Raw genomic sequence first — 21,130 nt, 5'->3', positions numbered from 1 at the left:
TCTCCTCAGATCACCAGAAGAGTTGTGTTCCAACCTAGAAATTTAAGGAAGCCAATTTTATGGTTCAGATAAAAGCAAATCAAAAAAGATGGACAAAAACAAAAACTTGATGTCCAAATGAGCACACTGTTCTTTGGAAATATGTATTATTTAATTTTGACTAACCTGTTTCCAAGTTATAGAATATTAAATGCATTTCATCCTAACTTACAAGAAAACAGACCTTCAAGGAATCTTTTTTGTCCCCCAAGGGAGACTTGCAATTGGAACAGACATGCAAAGGCATAACAAGCATTGAGGCTCTTCTGTAGGACCTGCTGCCTTTGCACAGATGATTTTCTTTATATTGAGGTAGAAAAGTCTCTTTATGGAGGTCTCTAAACACAGCTTAACAAACATGCCCACCAGATGACTCTAGCTTTGTGCAAACAGGGTCAGGTGTGTAGAAGCACAACGCTGAGTCTATGGCTCAGAGTTTCTCATCCCTGGCAGGCAGATGTTGAATCTACCTTCAGTAGTACTAGAAAGCCCTCACTCGGTATGCTGTCTAGAAGATTACCCACAGACAAGCACAGCTGAACAGTAAGAAACTGCAACCTTGAATAGTGTGTGATTTTGCTCCACTTTTTTACAGGGTTGCAAAGAAAGGTGCATTTTTCTGATCTGGTGCCTGCTTCGATGAGAGAGCGAGGGCTGTGCAGGGGTCTTTAGTATGGGGTAGAAATAACAAAACAGTAAACCAAAAGGCATCGAGGGTTGGATATATTCTTTGTGGTTAAGCATACAACCAAAACAAGCTATTAAGCAATCCTCATGTTTAACAAACATAGATCTGTTGGATGATTGAAAAATCTTGCAGTCTCCATACATGTCAAATGTGATGTGAAAACAGGTAAAGGAGAGAGACATGCCTTTTTGATAGGTATTCATTCCCAGAGTTAAATGGACTCCAATGTCAGCGAGAATAAGTCACCAATGTGTCCTTCTACCTGCAAGGCATCAACTACAGAGTTTTTCTTTAGAGGGTCACAGAATGATTGCACTCATCACACACTGGATTGAACCTGTAGTTCATCTGGTCATCTGTTCCTATGTTTGAATGCTACTGTTATATGGAGAAATCAAGGCAAACTCCAGTCACATCTTGTCACAGAAATGTGCATGCTCTCTTCCATTGCATGCATCTATCTACTTAGTAACTTAGAATATGTATATTTCTACACTTAGTAATTCTTCATCAGCCTGGCTGTTTAGATTGGATAAGCCACCATAGTTGAGATTTTGATACTATTTTGATAGCAGCAACATTGATTTTGATACAATTTTGATATCAGCAACATTCTGATAATACCATTCTAAACAAAATGCTGTTGTGAGAGGGGTTATTTTAATTAATAGGATTTTAAAAGCAAACATTTATGAATATATAAGTGGATAAATGTGTAAGTAAACAGGAAATATAAAATAAAGTTGGAGACATGTAATCTAGTCTTCATTGTTATGTCCAGAAAAGCAATCAATCTTCTGATATATACTTTTGTTCTATATATTAGGGTATGCTGGCAGTTTTTATGTACTGGCTTCAAAATCTCTCCTCATTGCCGATCCTCATTGTATTGCTGCTATTTTAACTGGACCAGATTTCACTACATAAAATTAAAACTGCAGCAGTAGAAACAATGTTCCCTAGAGTTTATATCACAGTGATGAAATGTGCCCTGTGAGATTTCCTATTCTTTAAGTACACATTTTTTTTCCTGAAAAGTGTGCTCTGCAGTTATATAACTAACCAAGCTTAATATTTCCTCTTAAGATAACATTAAATTTAAAACTAATATATAGGCGCATGTTAGAGGACCTTTTGTTTTGTTGTTGTTCTAAAGGGATTTTTTTTTAATAGTGAAATTTGTTGTTGGAGTCCCTATAGATAGAGCCTCACAATATGTTGATTAAGCATTTCTCTCCTGTTGAAAAGTGGCTATTTTAAAGAATATTTGCTTTGTTGGACTGTTATGGAAATCCTTTAACGTTAATCCACACAAAAATCATAGATCTACTGCAAGGACTTTCTCTACAAGGTAAATGGTTGAAAAAATTCAAAAAAACAGCTTCCTGTATTTATTCCATATTTTGAAAATAACACATAAATTCATTTTATTTAAATTTTATATGTAAAGTAATGGGATATTAATATGTTCGTCATTGTTTCTTATAGACCTCATAAGTTTGGTTAATTTTTAATTAATTATTTTTATGTGACAGAAAATTCCATGCTCAAGCAATATTTGATATTTGGTTGGACTGTGACTCATTCACCCAAAATTATATATATCTATTTTTTGTAGGTCTTCAATGCTATAGCTTTACAGCCACTTCAAATATCTTGAAATGCAACATAGGTACTGGATATCTTACTACATAAAACCATCATAGCTATACTTCTATACTGAAATATAGACAACTATTATTATTTATATGTGTTTTCTTATAGGTTTTCACTTCAAAATTTAAACATCAATAACTCTGGAATACCAAAGAAATTAATTAAAGGAGATTCTTGCCTATACAGGATATTTTAATAAAATTTGCCTGCCTATAACATCTACTGGAAAACTTCATTTTGAATATACATTCAATATACATTTATACACACATTATATATATATATATATATATTTCTAAACACACCTTCTTATGTAAAATGTTTTATATGATCTAGAAAAGAAATAGAACAATTCAATGACTAGAAAAGTATACTTAATTGGGAACCTCGGAGATTAATTTAGCCTACATGTTAAAACTTGTAGAAAGCATCCCAGGAATTTTTCCTTTTAAAATAACTATGAGGAAGTAATAATCTTAATATAAGATCATTCATTAGATCCAAAAGCACGTCCATGGTATGTACTCACTGATACACTGATATTAGCCAAAAAAGTACAGAATGCCCATGATAAACCTAACAAACCCTAAGAAGTTAAACAAGAAGGAAGGCCTAAGTGAGGATGCTTCAATTCCATTTAAAAGTAAGAGCAAAATAACTCTGGGAGTCACAGGGAGGGAGCTATCTTGATGTGGGGGATGGCAAGATCAGGTAGGATGGCATAAAGACAGAAGCCCGGAGGACTAAGAGACTTAATTGAAATAAGCAGCTGCCAAGCTAGGGGTGGAGGGAATCTCTAGAATACCCAAGAGACCTGGGATGGGGGAGGCTCCCAGGACTCAATTGGGGTGAAATTCCCAATAGAGGAGATAATGGAACTTTAAGAGACCACTTGCAGGACTTAGACAGAGCTCAACAATCCACCTACATAATGTTTGACCCAAAATTGCTCCTGTCTAAAAGAAATGCAGGGACAAAAATGGATCAGAGATTGAGGGAATGGCTGACCACTGACCTTCCCAAACCTGAGATCCATCCCATGGGCAGGCGACAAACCCTGAAACTATTACTGATGCTATGTTGTGCAGGTTTTCCTTGCAGATGGGACTCTAGTATGGTTGCCTTCTGGGAGTCTCTACCAGTAATTGACTGAAACAGATGCAGATATTCACAGCCAGGTATTGGACTGAGTGAGAGGAAGTACTTAAGGAATGGAAATGATTGGCAACCCCATAAGAAGAAAAACAGTGTCAAGTTACATGGACCCCAAGGAACTCCCAGAGACTAAGCCACCAACTAAAGAGCATATAGGAGCTTGTCCATGGTCCCTGCCACATACATAGCAAAGAACTGCCCTCTCTAGCCTCAGTGGTAGAGGACAATAATGTAGAGACTTGATGCTCCAAGGAAGGGGATCCTGGGGGTGGGGAGCAGCACCCTCTCAGAGGCAAAGGGGAGGGGGAATGGGTGAAGAGCTCTGCAAGGGGGAACTGGGAAGGGAGACAACATTTAGTATGTAAATAAATAAAATAATCATTTTTAAAAAGGAAAAATTAATTTTGAATAGAAATATGATGCAGGCCCTGAAACTTATTGATAATGAGATTAATAAGAAATGAATCATGTGACTACATTGGGAAAGCAGTTAACTTTCAACTTCTCATTGACATTATGTGCCTTACTGACCGTGGTAAAATAACATAAAACAAACATCCATCAATAAGATTAAGACAGTGATGACAAATAGGACAGGGTCTGTCTATTCTAAGATTATTTAGCACTTGTGAGTGGACAGTGTAACTTGAAACACACTTGACAAATGACAAATATGTGATAAAAGTTTTTCTAGTTTAGTAACAATTCTTAAATGTAATACCATTTTGATAATGAGTTATGAAACAGAACACTTACATTCTACATTCCTTAAAACTTTTAAGCTAAGAAAGAGTAGCTGTATGACAATGAATACAAACTTATCTTCTTATTAAGACTATAGAAAATCATACAATTTTCCTTTAGTGAGACTGTAATATGAAACATAATTTATGTATTTGCATGATTGTTAATATATTTTTCCTTCTGTGTCCTGAATTTTCTCATATTTGACTGATTTAAAAAATAATGTGAACAGGTAATTTTGTTATTCTGGGTAAATATTACCTTCTCTATTAATTGGCACATTTGTGACAGATACTTTTTCTTAAATAGGAGCTCAAAAACTATATGTGCCTCTGTAGGATTCACAAAATCAAAATCTATTTATCATAACACTATTATATTTGGAATTACAAATTGTGATTTAAATAGAAAAATGCCAAAATTCTTGACAAGCTTGTTGATTAAACCAGTGGGGTGTGTGTGTGTGTGTGTGTGTGTGTGTGTGTGTGTGTGTGTGTTATTACTTAGTTTAGTGTTGGTAATTCCCTGGAAAAACTGTAAAGACAATATGTTGTCGATGTCTGTTTTTTACATGTCTGTTACCATCCAGGTACCGAAATAGCTGTGATTCCCATGATCTGTAGGTATATGAGACCCTCCCAAGATTGAGCCCACTCACATTTCCTGTAGAAGTGGGAATGGCAGCGTTTTCTTTGAGATGTAGCTTTCTTTTCTCTGCCAATGCTCCTGTAAATAACCCTTGCTAGACTCAATGTCTGATCAAGCTTGACTCAGGTAGAATGATTGCTTTGGTCTGTCATTGCCCTTTTTATCCTGGGTAACTAGAAATAGAATCCCCAGGAAAAGTTACAGAGCAGCTGTTCAAAATGCAAAACTGCTTCAAATTGGGGATTTTATTTTGCAATGAATTGCACATAAACGAAAAGTGTGAATGCTAAGAAATGTCATGGAGTGAAGACATAAAACATTATGTCACATGTGTCAATGCAAAACAGTCATTTCCTAAAAATGAATAAAAGATGCTAGAATATTCCTGTGGTAAATATGAATGACCAGGGTCTGGGAACAGAGCTGCACATGGTTTCAATAGTTACAGAAGGGAAGAAAGTAAAAAAAAAAAAATCAAGGTACTAGTTAAACACACTGGTAGAAACTTCTGGTCGGTGGGTTCTTGAAATGCTGGAAAAATATCATCTCCGGGTCTTAGATACTTATTGGATGGCATTAGATTTTTGGATGGGTAGACTCTACTAATCTGTTAGTACATTTTAAAGGCTTCTGAAAGTCATGAGAGTGTTAAGTCAAAAGCAGCGTTGGGCAAAAATGCCAGTTAAAGAGATTAAAAATATTGTAGGATAATTTGGCTCTTGGTCTGTAGCATTCTGAGGCTCCATAATCACAGAGTTCTAACCAGTCATCTTGTAGAACCTCTAAGACAAGTTCTGCTTTTTCCTTCATTGCAAACATAGGCTGTTCCTTCTAATATGTGTGGTTTCAAATCCACTGTTCTAGAAGTGAATAGTAAATATTGAAGTTAAAAAATCAATTCTTATATGTATCCTAATAATGAATAAAAATAGCATGAGCCATGACAACTATAGTATCGCAGTTTCTGTTCATTCAAAATGTTATGGTGATATATATGTATATCCAGCACCCACTAAATACATTTTATGAAGGTTTTGAAGGAGTGTGTCCTTATGCTAATTTTTTTCTTTTGAGACTGAGAACATAATCTTGGGTAGCTTAGAACTCAGTGTGCACACCAGGCTGGCTTCATCAGTGATTTTCCTGCCTCTGCCTCTCAAGATTATATCTGTGTGTCACTTTGTCTATCTGGAAGTTTTCTTTTAGCTGTCTTCCATATTATAAAAAAAAAAAAAACGACCACTCTGTTTATGTAATATCTTTCATATAAATAGTTAAAACTTAGATTTTTACAATTGCGTTGTTTTGCTTGCATTTAAATTGAAATATCATTTGCACATTTAACAGATCTTTTAGATAAATACTACATATTAGCTTATGATTCACACTTATAGGTCCTGAAGACTAATTAAATATAAATGCCTATATATAAATCTTAATATATATTTATAAATCTTAAACAAATCTAACAAAACTATAATCATAGTAACAAGATTTGAATATATGTATAAAGCCATAAAATTTTACATGATTAAAGTTGACGAGATGTCAAAATTTCAAATCTGACCAAATATTTCCTATTAACTAAGCAACATTTACATTAGTAATACATACATAGTAGGAGCCTCCAAGATACCTCAGCAGGTTATCTATTAATAATATATAAACTGCATTTTATCTCATATTATGAATAAAATCATTATTAATTTATAATTAATTTACACTTGTTGTTTATTGATATTTACCACCTAAAGAATGAAAAACTAAAACATTTTCACATTCAAGGTCTACAAAATTTGTTATTTTTCATCAGATATAAGTAAGGAAGTATATAAAGTTAAAAATATGTTTGGTACTTGCATATAATTGCAACATAACTTGGCATTTCGGGTATTCACATTTTATTGTATCCAATACCTGCTGAAATTTAAAATCAATTATGAGATAAAATTTAAATTTTTATCAGACTTTTATAAATATATTTTATTGCCTGCCCTTATGAATAAAGTATTCTCCATTCCATTATTTAATATAAATCAATGTCACATTTAATGTGTATCATGTTGATAACTCCATACTTTCAATTTTAAAATTATATGAATTATTTAACATTGCAAAATATTTCTCTTCTGCCATGTGTGTATAACAAACTAATATGTGAATATTTGCAAGGTTATAAAAATAAACATTTTTAAGTGCTTGAAATTTATCTTTCATTTTTCACAAATCTATTGTGTTTATGATATCTGAGGAAAAAGATTATATTGTCAATTAATTTTATTAAAATAACAACCCAAGGCATGATATACTAAATACAAATTAAAATGTATGGAAATAAGTTTCATTCCAAATACATGACACATCACCACATGCAAATTTACTGAACTGACTAATAATAAAATTAATAAATACAATAAGGGCAAAGGATACTTATTTACACAAACAAGAAAAATTTCAACTGTATATTTCACAACTCTATTAATAAGAGTATGTAGAGAAACTGGCATAGTCCCACTTTTCTGATGGCAAGGAAAATTGAAAGTTATTCTGGATAGCAATAGCAACATATCAAGCAACAGAACTGCTCATATCCTTCTTTTAATAACTTCACTCATGCAATTACTTTAAGAAAGCTACTAAAATAAGAAAAAACTCTATCTAGAAATGTCTGTTCACTCAAAGATAGAAAATCTACAAATGGAGGCTTCAGTGATGCCACATAGAAGTAGGATCAAGCAGGTTATACCATATCAGATTTTAAAACATCCATTATAATTGGTAAACACAAAGTAAAACAAATAAAAAATCAACTCATGAGATAAGAAGCAGGACAAAATTGAAGTCATGGTATGCTTAAATGATGTAAAATATTCATGCATATGGCTAAAGACTTTCTAGAGAACAGAGAATTAAAAATAGATGTGAGAATATGTGTATTTTCTTTTTCTAACTTTCCTGACAATGTAAGTAATTTCATTTTAACTTCCATCTAGATCCAGCCTGCCTATTATTCCCATATATTTTTGCCATCGATGCCAATCTTTATGTTCTTTTGTAACTTTCTGGCAAAATCTAAAATCCATATAATACCAAATATGAAATGTTCTGGTGCTTCCCTAGCTATGGACAATTGGTCATAACCAGAAGCAATAGTATGAATAAAATTAGGGAAGGACTAATAATCAGTCATTCAATTCAATTGTCTTTTGCCTCCTGTGGCCATTTTATCATTATAAATTTTATTTTTCTTTTATTTTCTCATGTCTTATAATGCTTGTTTTTTTTTAATTATCTTCATTGTGTTTGATCTGATCTCTCCTCCTGACTCAGCCTCAACAGATTTCTTGGGTTAATACAGGCTACTCACTAAGAGTTCTGTAAAATTATGTATAGTCCATGTAGAATATGGTACATTCTATAATCCCAGCAATAAAATTCTAAGAGAGGAGAATGGTGAAGGTTGAGGGAAGGAAAGGATGAGGACTGCAGCAGGAGGCAATGGGGGTGCTGCAGCCAGGAAGAGACGCTGCAGGCCAGGTGGTGGGTATACTCTGACCCAACCTTAGAAGCTGTGCACTTTCCCAGATTATCCATGGAAGACCCTATAAAATATGTGCAAAGAGGCTCTCTGCTCCCAGACCCCGTGAGAGAGAGACCCAACCTCCTGGTCAGGTGGGCACTCCTGAGGCTGCAGAGCATAAGAGACCACCAACACTGCTCACCCCTGCCCACATCCCTGGCCCAAGAGGAAACTGTATAAGGCCTCTGGGCTCCCGTGGGGGAGGGCCCAGGAGAGGCAGGACCCCTGCCTGAGACACCTCCAGAACCTGAGGGAAACAGACCGGATAAACAGTTCTCTACACCCAAATCCCGTGGGAGGGAGAGCTAAACCTTCAGAAAGGCAGACAAACCTGGGAAACCAGAAGAGACTGCTCTCTGCACACACATCTCGGACGCCAGAGGAAAAAGCCAAAGACCATCTGGAACCCTGGTGCACTGAAGCTCTCGGAAGGGGCGGCACAGGTCTTCCTGGTTGCTGCCGCTGCAGAGAGCCGTGGGCAGCACCCCACGAGCGAACTTGAGCCTCGGGACCACAGGTAAGACCAACTTTTCTGCTGCAAGAAAGCTGCCTGATGAGCTTGGGACACACGGAAGCAGAATTCCTCTAGGACCGGGCACGTTCTGTGTTTACCAGAAGTCCCACACCTGCGGATCCTGGCCCGCAGCAGCTCTCTGCTCCCAGACCCCTTGAGAGAGAGATCCAAACGCCTGGTCAGGTGGGCAATCCTGAGGCTGCAGAGCGGAAGAGACCACCAAAGCTGCTCACCCCTGCCGACATCCCTGGCCTAAGAGGAAACTGTATAAGGCCTCTGGGCTCCCGTGGGGGAGGGCCCAGGAGCGGCAGGACCCCTGCCTGAGACACCTCCAGAACCTGAAGGAAACAGAACGGATACACAGTTCTCTGCACCCAAATCCCATGGGAGGGAGAGCTAAACCTTCAGAAAGGCAGACAAACCTGGGAAACCAGAAGAGACTGCTCTCTGCACACACATCTCGGACGCCAGAGGAAAAAGCCAAAGACCATCTGGAACCCTGGTGCACTGAAGCTCCCGGAAGGGGCGGCACAGTTCTTCCTGGTTGCTGCCGCTGCAGAGAGCCCGTGGGCAGCACCCCACGAGCGAACTTGAGCCTCGGGACCACAGGTAAGACCAACTTGTATGCTGCAAGTGACCTGCCTGGTGAACTCAAGACACAGGCCCACAGGAACAGCTGAAGACCTGTACAGAGGAAAAACTACACGCACTAAAGCGGAACACTCTGTCCCTATAACTGGCTGAAAGAAAAGAGTAAAACAGGTCTACAGCACTCCTGACACACAGGCTTATAGGGACAGTCTAACCACTGTCAGAAATAGCAGAACAAAGTAACACTAGAGATAATCTGATGGCGAGAGGCAAGCACAGGAACCCAAGCAACAGAAACCAAGACTACATGGCACCATCGGAGCCCAATTCTCCCATCAAAACAAACATGGAATATCCAAACACACCAGAAAAGCAAGATCTAGTTTCAAAATCATTTTTGATCATGATGCTGGAGGACTTCAAGAAAGACGTGAAGAACGCCCTTAGAGAACAAGTAGAAGCCTACAGAGAGGAATCGCAAAAATGCCTGAAAGAATTCCAGGAAAACATAAATAAAGAAGTAGAAGCCCATAGACAGGAGACACAAAAATCCCTGAAAGAATTCCAGGAAAACACAATCAAACAGTTGAAGGAATTAAAAATGGAAATAGAAGCAATCAAGAAAGAACACATGGAAACAACCCTGGATATAGAAAACCAAAAGAAGAGACAAGGAGCTGTAGATACAAGCTTCACCAACAGAATACAAGAGATGGAAGAGAGAATCTCAGGAGCAGAAGATTCCATAGAAATCATTGACTCAACTGTCAAAGATAATGTAAAGCGGAAAAAGCTACTGGTCCAAAACATACAGGAAATCCAGGACTCCATGAGAAGATCAAACCTAAGGATAATAGGTATAGAAGAGAGTGAAGACTCCAAGCTCAAAGGACCAGTAAATATCTTCAACAAAATCATAGAAGAAAACTTCCCTAACCTAAAAAAAGAGATACCCATAGACATACAAGAAGCCTACGGAACTCCAAATAGATTGGACCAGAAAAGAAACACCTCCCGTCACATAATTGTCAAAACACCAAACACACAAAATAAAGAAAGAATATTAAAAGCAGTAAGGGAAAAAGGTCAAGTAACATACAAAGGCAGACCTATCAGAATCACACCAGACTTCTCGCCAGAAACTATGAAGGCCAGAAGATCCTGGACTGATGTCATACAGACCCTAAGAGAACACAAATGCCAGCACAGGTTACTGTATCCAGCAAAACTCTCAATTAACATTGATGGAGAAACCAAGACATTCCATGACAAAACCAAATTTACACAATATCTTTCTACAAATCCAGCACTACAAAGGATAATAAATGGTAAAGCCCAACATAAGGAGGCAAGCTATACCCTAGAAGAAGCAAGAAACTAATCGTCTTGGCAACAAAACAAAGAGAATGAAAGCACACAAACATAACCTCACATCCAAATATGAATATAACGGGAAGCAATAATCACTATTCCTTAATATCTCTCAATATCAATGGCCTCAACTCCCCAATAAAAAGACATAGATTAACAAACTGGATACGCAATGAGGACCCTGCATTCTGCTGCCTACAGGAAACACACCTCAGAGACAAGACAGACACTACCTCAGAGTGAAAGGCTGGAAAACAACTTTCCAAGCAAATGGTCAGAAGAAGGAAGCTGGAGTAGCCATTCTAATATCAAATAAAATCAATTTCCAACTAAAAGTCATCAAAAAAGATAAGGAAGGACACTTCATATTCATCAAAGGAAAAATCCACCAAGATGAACTCTCAATCCTAAATATCTATGCCCCAAATACAAGGGCACCTATATACGTAAAAGAAACCTTACTAAAGCTCAAAACACACATTGCACCTCACACAATAATAGTGGGAGATTTCAACACCCCACTCTCATCAATGGACAGATCATGGAAACAGAAATTAAACAGTGATGTCGACAGACTAAGAGAAGACATGAGCCAAATGGACTTAACGGATATTTATAGAACATTCTATCCTAAAGCAAAAGGATATACCTTCTTCTAAGCTCCTCATGGTACTTTCTCCAAAATTGACCATATAATTGGTCAAAAAACGGGCCTCAACAGGTACAGAAAGATAGAAATAATCCCATGCGTGCTATCGGACCACCACGGCCTAAAACTTGTCTTCAATAACAATAAGGGAAGAATGCCCACATATATGTGGAAATTGAACAATGCTCTACTCAAAGATAACCTGGTCAAGGAAGAAATAAAGAAAGAAATTAAAAACTTTTTAGAATTTAATGAAAATGAAGATACAACATACCCAAACTTATGGGACACAATGAAAGCTGTGCTAAGAGGAAAACTCATAGGGCTGAGTGCCTGCAGAAAGAAACAGGAAAGAACATATGTCAGTAGCTTGACAGCACACCTAAAAGCTCTAGAACAAAAAGAAGCAAATACACCCAAGAGGAGTAGAAGGCAGGAAATAATCAAACTCAGAGCTGAAATCAACCAAGTAGAAACAAAAAGGACCATAGAAAGAATTAACAGAACCAAAAGTTGGTTCTTTGAGAAAATCAACAAGATAGATAAACCCTTAGCCAGACTAACGAGAGGACACAGACAGTTCGTCCAAATTAACAAAATCAGAAATGAAAAGGGAGACATAACAACAGATTCAGAGGAAATTCAAAAAATCATCAGATCTTACTATAAAAACCTATATTCAACAAAACTTGAAAATCTTCAGGAAATGGACAATTTCCTAGACAGATACCAGGTATCGAAGTTAAATCAGGAACAGATAAACCAGTTAAACAACCCCATAACTCCTAAGGAAATAGAAGCAGTCATTAAAGGTCTCCCAACCAAAAAGAGCCCAGGTCCAGACAGGTTTAGTGCAGAATTCTATCAAACCTTCATAGAAGACCTCATACCAATATTATCCAAACTATTCCACAAAATTGAAACAGATGGAGCACTACCGAATTCTTTCTACGAAGCCACAATTACTCTTATACCTAAACCACACAAAGACACACAAAGAAAGAGAACTTCAGACCAATTTCCCTTATGAATATGGACGAAAAAATACTCAATAAAATTCTGGCAAACCGAATCCAAGAGCACATCAAAACAATCATCCACCATGACCAAGTAGGCTTCATCCCAGGCATGCAAGGATGGTTTTATATAAGGAAAACCACCAAAGTGATCCATTATATAAACAAACTGAAAGAACTGAACCACATGATCATTTCATTAGACGCTGAGAAAGCATTTGACAAAATTCAACACCCCTTCATGATAAAAGTCCTGGAAAGAATAGGAATTCAAGGCCCATACCTAAACATAGTAAAAGCCATATACAGCAAACCAGTTGCTAATATTAACTAAATGCAGAGAAACTTGAAACAATCCCACTAAAATTAGGGACTAGACAAGGCTGCCCACTCTCTCCCTACTTATTCAATATAGTTCTTGAAGTTCTAGCCAGAGCAATCAGACAACAAAAGGAGATCAAGGGGATACAGATTGGAAAAGAAGAGGTCAAAATATCACTATTTGCAGATGACATGATAGTATATTTAAGTGATCCCAAAAGTTCCACCAGAGAACTACTAAAGCTGATAAACAACTTCAGCAAAGTGGCTGGGTATAAAATTAACTCAAATAAATCAGTAGCCTTCCTCTACACAAAAGAGAAACAAGCCGAGAAAGAAATTAGGGAAACGACACCCCTCATAATAGACCCAAATAATATAAAGTACCTCGGTGTGACTTTAACCAAGCAAGTAAAAGATCTGTACAATAAGAACTTCAAGACACTGAAGAAGGAAATTGAAGAAGACCTCAGAAGATGGAAAGATCTCCCATGCTCATGGATTGGCAGGATTAATATAGTATAATGGCCATTTTACTGAAAGCAATCTACAGATTCAATGCAATCCCCATCAAAATACCAATCCAATTCTTCAAAGAGTTAGACAGAACAATTTGCAAATTCATGTGGAATAACAAAAAACCCAGGATAGCTAAAGCTATCCTCAACAATAAAAGGACTTCAGGGGGAATCACTATCCCTGAACTCAAGCAGTATTACAGAGCAATAGTGATAAAAACTGCATGGTATTGGTACAGAGACAGACAGATAGACCAATGGAATAGAATTGAAGACCCAGAAATGAACCCACAACCGATGATCACTTGATTTTTGACAAAGGAGCCAAAACCATCCAAAGGAAAAAAGATAGCATTTTCAGCAAATGGTGCTGGTTCAACTGGAGGGCAACATGTAGAAGAATGCAGATCGATCCATCCTTATCACCCTGCACAAAGCTTAAGTCCAAGTGGATCAAGGACCTCCACATCAAACCAGGCACACTCAAACTAATAGAAGAAAAACTAGGGAAGCATCTGGAACACATGGCCACTGGAAAAAATTTCCTGAACAAAACACCAATGGCTTATGCTCTAAGATCAAGAATCGACATATGGGATCTCATAAAACTGCAAAGCTTCTGTAAGGCAAAGGACACTGTGGTTAGGACAAAACGGCAACCAACAGATTGGGAAAAGATCTTTACCAATCCTACAACAGATAGAGGCCTTATATCCAAAATATACAAAGAACTCAAGAAGTTAGACCGCAGGGAAACAAATAACCCTATTAAAAAATGGGGTTCAGTGCTAAACAAAGAATTCAAAGCTGAGGAATGCCGAATGGCTGAGAAACTCCTAAAGAAATGTTCAACATCTTTAGTCATAAGGGAAATGCAAATCAAAACAACCCTGAGATTTCACCTCACACCAGTGAGAATGGCTAAGATCAAAAACTCAGGGGACAGCAAATGCTGGCGAGGATGTGGAGAAAGAGGAACACTCCTCCATTGTTGGTGGGATTGCAGACTGGTAAAACCATTCTGGAAATCAGTCTGGAGGTTCCTCAGAAAATTGGACATTGAACTGCCTGAGGATCCAGCTATACCTCTCTTGGGCATATACCCAAAAGATGCCTCAACATATAAAAGAGACACGTGCTCCACTATGTTCATCGCAGCCTTATTTATAATAGCCAGAAACTGGAAAGAACCCAGATGCCCTTCAACAGAGGAATGGATACAGAAAATGTGGTACATCTACACAATGGAATATTACTCAGCTATCAAAAACAACGAGTTTATGAAATTCGTAGGCAAATGGTTGGAACTGGAAAATATCATCCTGAGTGAGCTAACTCAATCACAGAAAGACATACATGGTATGCACTCATTGATAAGTGGCTATTAGCCCAAATGCTTGAATTACCCTAGATCCCTAGAACAAACGAAACTCAAGACGGATGATCAAAATGTGAATGCTTCACTCCTTCTTTAAATGAGGAAAAAGAATACCCTTGGCAGGGAAGGGAGAGGCAAAGATTAAAACAGAGACTGAAGGAACACCCATTCAGAGCCTGCCCCACATGTGGCCCATACATATACAGCCACCCAATTAGACAAGATGGATGAAGCAAAGAAGTGCAGACCGACAGGAGCCGGATGTAGATCGCTCCTGAGAGACACAGCCAGAATACAGCAAATACAGAGGCGAATGCCAGCAGCAAACCACTGAACTGAGAATAGGTCCCCTATTGAAGGAATCAGAGAAAGAACTGGAAGAGCTTGAAGGGGCTCGAGACCCCAAAAGTACAACAATGTCAAGCAACCAGAGCTTCCAGGGACTAAGCCACTACCTAAAGACTATACATGGACTGACCCTGGACTCTGACCCCATAGGTAGCAATGAATATCCTAGTAAGAGCACCAGTGGAAGGGGAAGCCCTGGGTCCTGCTAAGACTGAACCCCCAGTGAACTAGACTGGTGGGGGGAGGGCGGCAATGGGGGGAGGGTTGGGAGGGGAACACCCATAAGGAATGGGAGGGGGGAGGGGGATGTTTGCCCGGAAACCGGGAAAGGGAATAACACTTGAAATGTATATAAGAAATACTCAAGTTAATAAAAAAAAAAAAAAAAAAAAAAAGAATAAAGAACACCAAACAGTCCACGAAGGGAAGTGCTGGGACATGCTTTTGTCAAGGAAAATTGTTATGTACGATCTAAATCATGGTAGCCTGGTGAAAATAAAAGGCTACATCAGGATAAAAAAATTGTGCAAGGAATGTTGACACGTAGGCCACAGTGGTGACCTCACTACCTCCAAACACTGTCCTTCACAAGGAGAGTTACGTTGACAGAGTCGATGAGAACAATCCAGAATATTTGCAGGAGAGGAACATGGCACCAGACCGTCATTGGGACATCAATATGCTGGAGCAGAAGAAGAGGTGTCTATTATTCTACAAAGTCCTGCCTTCTATGAAGAACTAGAATCTATGATACAAGAGCAGTTTAAGAAGGGAAAGAATCCCACAGGCCTGTTGGCATTACAGCAGATTGCAGATTTCATTACCTCATGTACCAAATGTTTACCCACAAGGAGGAATGGATGCCCTGAACATGAATCTTGGTGTGGTTATTTCTGAAGGACCTTAGAAGATCTGATTCTATTACACATGACAAAGGGGAGTAGTGACTGTGGTGTAAACTAGCAGCATTTTACAGACTAGCAGATCTCTTTGGGTGGTCTCAGTTTATCTACAATCATATCACAGCCAGAGTGAACTCTGAGCAGAAATACTTCCTCATCGTACCTTTTGGACTTCTCTACATTAGAGTAACTGCATCCAGCTTGGTTAAGGTCAATCTATAAGTAGATATAGAAGACCGTGGAAGAACTAACCTAGGAGTCAATCATGCTGGCTCCACTTTGCATTCTGCAATTTATGCTGCACGACCAGATGCCCAGTGTATTATGCACATTCACATACCAGCAGGGGCTGTAGTCTCTTCAATAGACTATAGACTCCTACCTTTTTCTCCAGAGATGTTGCTTATCATGACAATCATGGCACTCTGGTTGATGAAGAGGAAACAATTTTGATTCACAAAAAAATCTGAAAAAAAGGATGTAAAAAAAGAAAGAAAGAAAATCTGGGCCCTAAAAGGAACGTTCTCATTCTCTGGAACCCCAATTAGAGAGAGCATAGAGGAGGCCTTCTCTAACATCCATAACCTTATGGTTGCATGTGAAATCCAGATTTGAACTCTGGTAAGTGCTGGAGGATCAGAGGACTTAGTTCTGCTGGATCCTGGGAAGTGCAAAGCCAAATCCCACTCTCCAGGGACTCCAGCAGGAGGAGGCAGTGGATCACCTTCCAAGTGGCAGACTAGGGAGCAGAAATGTGAAGCTCTTATCTGGATGCTTGATAATCTGGCTTCAGAACTGTCTACCCTTAATGATATCCTGCTTTGAGATCACGATATAAAAAGTACAGTGATGTGGAAGCCCTTTCAGTGTTACAGGCTAGTGATGGCAATTCGTGCACTTTCTTACTCTACAGACAGTTTTTAGAAGTAACAGAGAAACAAGACAAGATGGCTGAACTCTGGCTGACCCTTCTGAGGAGGGGCAGAACGGAAGCAGTCTCAAGTCAAAGACTAAGTGGACTAAAGAGGATGGACATAGAACTTCTATCTCTGCTGTTTCTAACCTGTTTGTTCCACTAAACACTAACCCAAAAGAGGTCCAGGAGAGGAAGAACAAGATTTGAGAGCAGAACTTACAGGATATTAAGAAGCTAGAACCTCAGTCCCAGGTTTTGTGTGGTATGATGGTGGACAGAAGACTTGTTCAGGGGGAGCTGGTGAGGGACTCCAAAGCCAACACTGAGAAGGAATACCAGCCCTATGTCATTGTGAGCACCACAGTTCCCAACCCATAGACTATGAACTAGAAGAATACCACCGAGAGGTGGAACAGAAGCAGAAGGGCTCTGAAAAGAACTTAAATGAGACAAGAGAGCAGAAAAAGTCCCCAGACTAGTCGGCTGTCCCGACCTAGTACGCCTATCAAACTAGAAGACCTTCCCCAGAAGCAGACATCCAGGGATCACAATGATGCCACCACCTTCAAACTGACTCCCCCTGACCTCTCCCCTGATGAGCCTTCAGTAGCACTTGCCTTCCCCAGACCCCACTCAGTCCCTTGTTGATTCTGATCCTGAGCCAGCCTCAGCCTCAGTTCCAGATGCTGAAGAAGTAGCCTCACTCTGCCACGATTCCCTCTTTTTTCCTTGTGTTCTTTCTTCTCCTGTATTGGAAGGCAAAAAGCCAAGACCTCCATGTAACTGGAGCCCCCCTGCCTTGTCTGATCAGCCCCTGCACCAGTGCTAACCCAGTACCAGTATGTGCTCAGATCCCCTACCCTAGGCCTTGATTCTGTGAGAAGTTGGGATTAGCCTGAACCTGTGAGTTGTGCCTCCCTTCAGGAGGGTGACACTGAATCCTGGCCCAGGCTGGAAGCCATCAGAGGCTTCTGCCAGCTCTGGTTAAAGTATCCTATTCCAGAGCCTTGCCTCTCGTTCTCCTTTCTTTCCTTCCTTCCTTCCTTCCTTCCTTCCTTCCTTCCTTCCTTCTTCCTTCCTTCTCTCTCTCTCTCTCTCTCTCTCTCTCTCTCTCTCTCTCTCTCTTCCTTTCTTTCAAGTATTATTTTTCTTGGATATTTTATGTATTTACATTTCAAATATTATCCCCTTTCCTGCCTCTCCTATACCCCTTCACCCTTCCTGCTGCTTCTATGAGGATGCTCCCACACGCACCCACCTACTCCCACCTCAATGCCCTGCCATTCCCCTACATTATGAAAACAAGCCTTCACAAGATCAAGGGGTTTTCCTCCCACTGATGGTGGACAATGCCATTCTCTGCTACATATGCTGCTGGAGCCATGGGCCCCTCCATGTGTACTCATCGGTTGTTGGTTTATTCCCAGGAGCTCTGGTGGGGTCTGGTTGGTTGACATTGCTGTTTTCTTATGGGGTTGCAAAACCACTCCAGTGACCTCTGTTCTTTCTTAAATTCCTCCATTGGGATTACTTTGCTAAATCTGATGGTTAGCTCCAAGTATCTTATTCTCTAACAGTAAGGCTCAAGCAAAGCCTCTCTGGACACATTCATATTTGACTCCTGTTAGCAAACACTTCTTGGCATCAGCAATAGTAACTGGGTTTGGTGGCTGCATATGGGATGGATCCCCATGTGGGGCAGTCTCTAGATGACCTTTTCTTCAGTCCCTGCTCCACTCTTTGTCTCTGTATTTCCTCCTGGGAATATTTTGTCCCCCCTTCTAAGAAGGACTGAAGTATCCACAGTTTGGTTGTCCTTCTTGAGCTTCGTGTGGTCTGTGAATTTTATCTTGGGTATTCCAAGTTTTGGACTAATATCCACTTATCAGTGAGTGCATACCATGTGTGTTCTTTTGGTATTGGGTTACATCACTCAGGATGATATGTTCTAGTTCCACCCATTTGCTTTCACTCTCCTTTCTTTTGTGATATCAAATTGTCTGCTTAGTTTCCATCCACCCTGTGTAGTCTCCCGGCTAGCTAATTGGACTATATTTTGCTGGCATCCTCTGCTCAGTTTTGTAAGTTATCCCATTACAAAGGTATCCACATACCCCAGCCATGGTCTGAGAAAGCATTCTCATGTCCGTCAGCAGGCCAGGGCACTCAGGCTGCCTTAGTGACATGGGTTAAGCCTGCTGCCCTAGCAGTGAGCAATCCTGTATATACCCAGCACAAAGCTATACATCATCTAACTGGTAATCCCATGACCAAAACCACATTCAGGCTCTCATAGTTGATTTTATTGGGGTCTTGGAATTTTCTCTTGGGGAACAGATACCAAGAGGGCGAAGAGTCGTTTCTAAAATTTTCTTTTAACAAGTTTGCGATTTAGCCTCCATTTTAACTGTGAATTTAAACAGGCCACTTTTTGTGTTTTCAGTTGTAGAGTCTGTGACAGACTGCTGAACACTCTTGACTTGTGTGGGGAGGTTTTGAAGAAACAGGGACCTTAACTCAGTCTGAACAATGCCCTGGTTTTAATAAGGGCTACTTGTGGTAGAAGCCAGCCTTGGAGGTGCCACCTAATATCTTGCATCATTCATGGAGCCCATGACCTTCTTGCTCGATCCTCTATGAATTTTTATTTAACTTTCATCCCTGGAAAAGGGCTTGAAACTGCTTAGTGGGAAAGGATGAGTGTCAGGTGGAATCCTAAGCCTTAAAGAGAAATCTTGTTTCAAAAAATAGTAGCAATATATTTCATAGTTGAAATTGCATCATTCATTCAAAAAGTAGATCTAGAAAAACGGATTTTAAGGTCACCATCAGCAACATAATAAATTTAAGCCCCACTTAACCTACATGAGACCCCAAACTGACAGAAAGAAATAAGAATAAATATATATGATAAATAAAAATATGTGAAACTAATTTATATCAGAATAGAGTTGTTAAAAATATAATGGTTAAAATATAATTGCATATAATTGTTAAAATTATTAACTCTGGTCAAGCACGATGATTCACAGTTTCAATCACAATACTTATTTAAAAGGCTAGCAAAATAAACTCCAAGTTCAAAGTTAGCCTATGTACAAAGTGAATTACAGGTCAGCAAGAGTTATACCCTGAGACCCTATCTCAAAATAAAGTAAAATACAATAATAACAAATAATATAAAAATACCCTTTATATGACAAAACTGCCTGTGTCCTGAGTCTAGTCTTATCAGGTGTTATCTGAAATTTGGGGAAGAGTAATTTAACTTCTGTAGTTCTATCTCTTCATCAGTGGGACAGAGATTAATAGTAGTTTTATAGAGGTTGTTGAAACAATACAAGGAAAAGTCCTTGTGAGTGTTTGAGAATATTTGGCATATAAGACATATTTAATAATTTTAGAAGTTATTATCTAAATCCATCCTTTTTCCTTTTCACTTTTATTACAATGCATGCATAACCCTCTGCTTTGAACTGTGATTGAATTTCATTGCCTCCTGCCTGCAGAAGAACATTATCTAGTGAAATTTCACTTTTATTACTATATTTTCAGTGCATTGCTTCAGTACATACTCTCCTACATCACCATTTAACTATGCTTAGGCATCTTCCCTGTGATGCCTTCACACCTATATTTCTCAACATATTTTTCTCTAGAAATCATTTTCAAAGTATAGCACACATTGCATTCAAATGGAAGACAGATTAAAACAGACTATTGAGCTGAAACCTAGCATTTTTAAGAGAAGCCACAAGAATTTTTAAAATGGTGTAAAATGAAGCATTTCTGGCAATAGTCTAAGTAACGAGTTGTTCTTAGTTCAAACATCATGCTCTGTAGACTTGATATGTGTTATTCTCCACTCACTGATGGACCTTGAGATCTCAGGATTCTCTTAAAACATGCTGTCATTGTAGGATCAGCAATAATGTCAAGGTTGGCTTTGAGGTACCTTGTTTGCACTGTCACTCCCTCCTTCCTTATTTTTTTTCTTCCCTAGAGAAAACATGCTGTGAATCTTCACCTTACACTTTGTTAGGGCATGATTTAAGGAAAAGCAAACATAACCTCGAATAGCAATGACATTCAAGGC

The 21,130-nt window shown here is 38.8% G+C and overlaps 1 pseudogene; it reads left to right on the top strand.

The window, feature by feature from the left end:
- Positions 1-17,863, top strand: part of Add1-ps1 (adducin 1, pseudogene 1) — a 36,008-nt pseudogene extending 18,145 nt beyond the window's left edge.
- The last annotated feature ends 3,267 nt before the right edge of the window (positions 17,864-21,130 follow it).

This window comes from Rattus norvegicus, chromosome X (genome assembly GCF_036323735.1).
Source record: "Rattus norvegicus strain BN/NHsdMcwi chromosome X, GRCr8, whole genome shotgun sequence".
NCBI lineage: Eukaryota > Metazoa > Chordata > Mammalia > Rodentia > Muridae > Rattus > Rattus norvegicus.
This window is presented reverse-complemented; position numbering and strand designations above follow the sequence as displayed.